This window comes from Dromiciops gliroides, chromosome 4 (assembly GCF_019393635.1).
Source record: "Dromiciops gliroides isolate mDroGli1 chromosome 4, mDroGli1.pri, whole genome shotgun sequence".
Lineage (NCBI taxonomy): Eukaryota > Metazoa > Chordata > Mammalia > Microbiotheria > Microbiotheriidae > Dromiciops > Dromiciops gliroides.
This window is the reverse complement of record NC_057864.1, coordinates 224,355,814-224,363,196: the sequence shown is the minus strand read 5'-3', so window position 1 is coordinate 224,363,196 and position 7,383 is coordinate 224,355,814.

Sequence of the window (7,383 nt, the reverse complement as noted above, 5' to 3'; positions counted from 1 at the left end):
AGGAACAAAGGAAAGAGTGGACCCATATTCAAGGACCACAAAGAATATGGCAGAAATCAATGTCATCCTTAAGGGGAACATCTTGAAGATTCCATAAAAGGTCTCTCAGGAGCTATGAGTTGCCACTTTGCCACATGTGCACTCTGAAACTGCTTTCTCCTTGATAGGAAAATATGTCAAAGACTTTTGGGGAGACTCATTTTCCCTGTTATATCACCTTAGTTAATAACCCATTTCTGAAAGCTAACTGATTCTTGCTGACTAAATAATAAATGCACTAATAATCATGGCAAGAAGCAAACCACTGGAAACTTTTTTGCAGTCCCTAACCTCAAAAAACTACCCTTAGAGCCCTGAGGGGATATAATAGTCATAATCTTGTAACCTAGATCCTCCGTGTTAGTGGAAACAGAGCTGTTAGCTCAGAGCCCGTATGCACTACATTTTGTCTGCATTTGGCTAAAGTGAAACACAAACATGAATATGGGTTTGGAGAATTTTTATTAATTTGTTATTTGATTTTCCCTTTTGAAAAATCTCACACATCACCTGAAAGATGAGAAGTCAAAGAAAGCACTAATGGGCTAAAGAATCCAAGGCATTGGGAAAAAATCAAGAGAGGGGGAGGGGTGAATTAATATTTCATCCCCTCATTAATAAATCAGTATTGTAGGTATTAGGATAATACAAAGAATTGCCTCTCAGGGAAAGGAGTGTGAAACACTGTGACCCTTGAGAGCAGAGGTGATTAAGAGGAAAAGGTGTCTTGAAAATAACTAGTGGGAAATATGCACTTCAGGAGATCAAATTCTGTAAGATGGGATAATGCATCTCTATGCTAACTGCTCCTAGGAGATAAGGAAATAGGTATCTGGAAAAGTACAGCTCTGAAAGGAGAGAAAAGGGATACCTAGGTTCATAGGCAAGATGATATGACATCAAATTGTATAAGCAATGAGGGAAAAGACACAAAATTGAAGTAGAAGCCTTAGACTAAGGTAATAGAACACTTCTTACAACCTCTACCTAGAATTAGTATTCCTAGGAATAGATTTTACTTACTCCTAGAAGAGGTAAGAATTAAGAAAGAGGGTGAAAAGACCACAATTCTTCTTGGAAATGGGCATTAAAAATTCATATTACTTAGAGGTTGAAGGGAGGATTAGGCACCACATTTTATTGAGCTGGGAAAAGGAACAAACACACACAGGAGAGACTAATAATAAAAGTAAATCCTTGGAGTCTGATAAGGAAATGAGAGGGAACGAAAGTTGGAGGCAGAGAAGGAAGCATTTTCAAATTAGTATACATGAGACAAATAGACATAGTGAATGCAAAAGGTTCTAATCTGGAGAATTTAAACTTTCTGTCCCATAGTCACTTGGGTTACATTAACATTCAAGTTTTCTACTCAATGTAACAGCTATATATTCATGTAAATTTACATTGCTTTCCACAAATCTTCAATAGGCCTCTCAATTTATTATTGTTATACTGGTATATGACTCCCAACTTTAGGGGTGTTCCTTGATAGTTTTACCTTTCTTTCTGTGGTAACAGCTGCCATGTTCATGGCCTAAATATGGTTTTTCACTTTCTTTTAAATAATATGTAAGAGTGCATTCTTTCATGTAGTTGTACTGGATGCTAGCTCCCTCCCCCTTTTTCAGTGTCTAAGATATGAATATTCATCTAATCTTTCATATCTTAACCATTAGGTCTCTTGTTCAAAAGTCCATGACACCATCACTGGATGTATGGTCATCTGGATAGAAGAGTATTCCTCTGAACTCTCAAAGATATCAGCCCAAGGACTTGTAAAAGATCAACATCAAGTATTCCAACCCTGAATTCAGCCATTTCTGTTTTAGACAATTGCTGTCTCAGGATCCCTTATTTGTACCTCCTGAAAGTGGAGAAAACAATTAGAAATATCATAGCTTATTTGAGAGGAGGGTTGTCCTGCTCAGGTGGAAAGATGGTTCTTTTGGGATGATTTCTTTCTTGGTAGCCTTATGTCTCATATGTTGGCATTTAACCACCAATGGGTTCAAAAATAGGCACAAGTCCAGAAACTCTCTCAGGCCTAATGGACCATGACCCCAAAATGGGAATGTCTGAGGACCTATTTCTGTAGTCATGTTTGTGTATCTTTCAATGAAACCAAAAGCCATAGAACCACACCTCAAAATTTCTTCCTAACAAATTTGTTTTCAGAAACATAAGCGAGTTTTTGCATGTGAATTCATTTTCCTGGTTTGGCCACTGGATTACCACTAAATCATTCATTTAGGTTTAAAGGGTTAGGAAAATAGATGGTAGAATCTTATCACTTACTCATTGGTATCCCACTAAACATTCTTTTTTTTCTTATTATTAGTTAAAATTTTTTAAATTGTATTTCTTTTATTCTGAACTTCTTAAGTTCAGAATTTATTTCTTAAATACAACAAGCATTTCCACTCATGTAAAGTTGGCTGCAAGAAGAACATTCAGAAGTCTTCCTCTTGTATTGGGCCTAAAGAGAACCTGTATGATGAGACTCTGAACTAGAATGGCAGCCATTTGGTGAGAGAAAAAAAGACAAAGGAGAGAGATGCCAGAGTAGAATCAATAAAATTTGACATGAATTGGAGAAGTGAGAAAGAATTTAGAATCAAGAATGACTCAGATTACAAACCAGGGCAATTTGAAGCTTCCCTCAACAGAAGAAAGGAAGAAAGGAAACAGTATGATTGGGGGTTAGTGAGAGAGACAAGTTCTCTTTTGAATATGTTAAGTGTTAGATGCCTACTGGGGTATCTAGGTGGAAATGTCCAATAGTCAGTGATTCTAGAGCTCAGAAGAGAAATTAAGTTTGTATTTGTGTATTACTTGTATAGAGATCATAATTGAACCAGTAGGAGCTGATGAGATAACCAAGGGAAAGACTATAGTGAAGAAAAAGGGGTCAAGGACAAAGCTTTGGGAGACACCCACAGTTAGGGTCAGAAGACAGGTGATGATCTAGTGAAGGAGATCAGGAAGGAATATTTAGTCAGGAGAGGGAGTCACTGAGGGAGGTAAGAATATGAATGGAGGAGAAAAAAAAGGCTTAGACCTAAATAAACAAAAAAAAGTAAACAAACTGAAGTATTACAGAGAAACAATCCCTGGTCCTGCCTCTTTAACCTGCCTAGGCTTCCCTTATAATTAATCCCATAGGGAAGGACAGCTCTATTTGGAGACTACTTCCCATATGCTTGCCATATGGCTTTTCACATTAAATGTGTAGCATAGTCATTGACAACAAGGCAATTATTCAGTCACAGATTGATGCTATAAAGTACTGGGGAACCAAGAGCTATAAAAGAGAGTTACTGGCAAAACCTTTGCAAACTGAGCAAAAGAAATGGAAACTGCTGTACAGATAAAGAATTTGAATTTGCTGTGAACTGATGTAAAACTGTGAATATGCACACATATATGTGTGTATATGAGAAATATGGACATAAAAATCTAAGAACAAAGATGCTCATATAAAAGTGTTTGGCCACAGCAACCCTTAAAAAGAATACTCTCTCCTAATACTATCATGTATGCCTATGCAATGGGATTCTTGTTCAGGTTCTCTTAAAATTCTAAAGTCCAGGGGCAGCTAGGTGGGGCAGTGGATAGAGCACCGGCCTTGGATTCAGGAGGACCTGAGTTTAAATCCAGCCTTAGACACTTAACACTTACTAGCTGTGTGACCTGGGCAAGTCACTTAACCCCAATTGCCTCACCCCCCCCCAAAAAAAATTATAAAGTCCATTCAATGTGCTTGAGGTCTTCTCTTGATATTGTACAGATACCAGTGAAACATGCAAGCTGTCCCTCAGTTATTGTTTCCTAGGTAACCAGATTATCCTTTGGAGGGGGTTATAGATTTTTTTCATAACATTTTTAACCTATTTCACTTCAAATCTGACATTTATTGCAGCCTATTTATGTACATCTGGCAGCTAGGTAAAACAGTGGATATAGTGCCCAGCCTGCAGGCAGAAAAGACCTGAGTTCAAATATGACCTCAGGCACTTACTAGCCATGTGACCCTGGACAAGTCACTTAATCCTGCTTGTCTCAGTTTCCTCATCTATAAATGAGCTGGAGAAGGAAATGGCAAACAACTCTAGTATCTTTGCCAAGAAAACCCCAAATGGGGTCACAAAGAGCAGGACACAACAACAAAAATTCATATACCAAATGCCTCTCAATTGATTGCTGAGTGATGCTCAACTTCAGTTCTTCAGACACCATAGTATGCCAGGTTTCACTTCTATGGGAACAGTTTAGTTTCATAAAAAGGGCAAAAATAAGTAAGTAAATGAATGAATGAATGGAAAAGATGTTTTAAATTTATTAAAAACTAGAGAAATGTGATTTTTAAATTTCAAGGGCACCTAATAGACATACTACCTTATTAGAGACTTTAGAACTAAGGCATAATGAATTGCATATGCATGCTTTATGAATAAATAGGATAAAACTAAGAAAATGAAAAGTCATGTAAACAGTTGGATACTGAGTTATGGTTTTAACAGGGCTGTCATTTTGATAGGCTAAAATTTGGGTAGTTTTGACTTTTTAAATGAAAGATGATTCATTAGAGTCAGGAGGCTTTTATTTCAGCCATTAAACATGCACCAGAGCAGCTGGAGAGGAAGAGACACCTCAGGAAAAGAGGTGAAGACCCAGCAGTGGACTGGAAAGCTTCTCAGCCAGAGCTGAGGCAGTTAGAACAGTCAGCTGAGAGGAAAATTCAGCTGAATTATTCCTAAGTGGTGTTGTTTAGTCATTTCAGTGGTGTCCAACTCTAGGGTTTTCTTGGCAAAGATACTAGAGTAGTTTGCCATTTCCTTCTCCAGCTCAATTTACAGATGAGGAAACTGAGGCAAACAGGATTAAGTGACTTGCCCAGGGTCACACAGCTAGTAAGTGTCTGAGGCTGGATTTGAACTCAGGAAGATGAGTCTCCCTAACTTCAAGCCTAGCCCTCTATCCACTGTACCGCCTAACTGCCCCTATTCCTAAGCAGTCAGACGGAATTTATTTCATTGGCTAAGAGTTGCAGGGACAGCTAGGACACGGGAGGAGCTCTGTTTACACATTTTATTTAAACCTAAACTTTGGGTCTAGAGCATCAGCCCAGAAGTCAAGACTCATTTTTTTCCAGTTCAAATCTGGCCTCAGATATCTCCCAGCTGCTTGACCCTTAGCAAGTCACCTAACCCTGTTTGCCTCAGTTTCCTCACCTATAAAATGAGCTGGAGAAGGAAATAGTAAACCACTCCAAGTATCTTTGTCAAGAAAACCCCAAATGGGCTCATGGAGAGTCAGACACTATGAAACAACAACAACAATAACCACCAAAACAACTTTGCTGTTGTTGAAATGGCATTGAAATTATTTTCCAGAATTTCTATACAGAATGTTTCTTATCAATAAGAGGATAAGCATGAGAGCCAAGTTTATTTCTCCACAACTTATTTATTCTAGCCATCATAATACAGTCCTGAAAGCTTTTCAGAGGCACTTGTTATTATCTGGCTAAAGAAGGCAAAGTAGAGGGGCTTTACAGAGGCTGTGACCCCCCGATCAGGGGGGCAGTGTTACTGGGAGCTCCATTCTGATTCAAGAGTGTAGCATCAATTGAAATATCAAATATCAAAGTTAGATTCAAGAGTCAATTACTGCCTGAGCTGTTCTTTATGTACCAGAGACAGCCAGTTCAATGAACTTGACAGTTGTCTGGCTTAAAGACAATTGCAATTCACATTAAAAGCTATCATTTTCTAAACACCCTTTTAAGGGTAATGGTTAGCTGAAAGAACTTGGAAGGCTGTGATTGAGTAGAAAGGCGAACATTTCCCCCAGTTGAAGAGTGGTGAGGATCAGCTGTCAAGCATCAAGGAGTGAACAGAGAAGCAATCTTTGAGTGGACTCATAATAATGAAGCCTTAAAGTCTAAATTTTTAGTTTTCCTTCCTCTTGTGTTTCCATACAAGGTCCCTGTAAGTATATGCCCACTTTCCACATAGCTACTGAGTGCATTGGTGAATATGATGTAGGCTCATCTGTGTGTTATTCTATATTTTAATATTTACGAACTTGCTTTAATATATTAGTACCTTTAGTATTATTTCTTTTACTTTTTTATTAAGTAAATGATTATGTTTAAAATCTAAAGTGGCATTACTGTAAGTGACTTGTTGTATAGATAAAAAACACTTTGGAGGTAGAGTGGTTGATAATGGGAAGTATATTTCCTTCAAAAAGGTTTTCCCTTTGGACCTGGAGAAAGTTCAAATGTAACTTTATCAGTGGTTTATCTCTGAGAACTTAGACCTTCTAGAGTGAGAATAGATTGGGTGAGCATGCCAAACCCAGGAAAAAAAGACGTATGACACCCCTAGATAAGCAGGGTGAGGCCACAAGTGTGACATTGAGGGGGTGTTTATACACTATTTTGACTGAAAATTCCAATGTAATACACTATCTAAGACATATTTGAGGGGAATTAGATAAGATAGCACACATCTGTGTATGGCTTGAGGCATGAAATTCAACCTCCCCAGGCAACCCCACCCCTCCAAGTCTATGACTCATAGAATCTTTTTTTTTCTTCATGATACAACTGAAGTTCCACCTTTTATATGAAGCCTTTCTTAATTCCTTAACTCCTAGTGCCCTCTTTATACAGTGGTGTGTTCTGTGGGAGAACTTGAGTAAGAATATACATAAAATATGTGCAAAATTTTTAGTTCTTAGAGAACACGTTTCAATGACTTTTAGATATTCTGTAGCACCTATCGGGATGAGGAAGTCAACGATGATTCAATTCCCAAGATGAAACACGACAACAAAACACAAATGAACATACAATTGAAAATGAAAATAGCAAGGATTGACAAATAAGTGCAATGAAACAGAATCTAATTAATATTCAGAAAACAAGGAGTGACCTTTATAGGAACCTAGTACCTGGAGAGGCTGCGATTGATTTTTCTAACAGTGAGAAACAGGAACCAAAGAACAAGGAGTTTGGACTGAGAATGAAGCTGCATGAGGAAGGGAAGACGTTTGTTATGAAGAAGGCATCAGTTGGCATGGACCTTGTCATGCATAGACCAGAAAGACCTGATAAAGCTGAAAAGGCAGTCAATAACCTTGTTGATTTACTATAAAAAGATGAACAGGTTTGGTGAATAATGTAATATTTAGTTATCACAATTAGCTTCTTGAACAATGAGATTGTTTTTGAAAAAGTACTGAAAAAAATGTTTGTCAGAAGTCAGAATCCAAAAATTGGAATGCTAAAAACTGGAAAAAGGTGATTTTTACTGGTTAGACTCACTTTCTCAT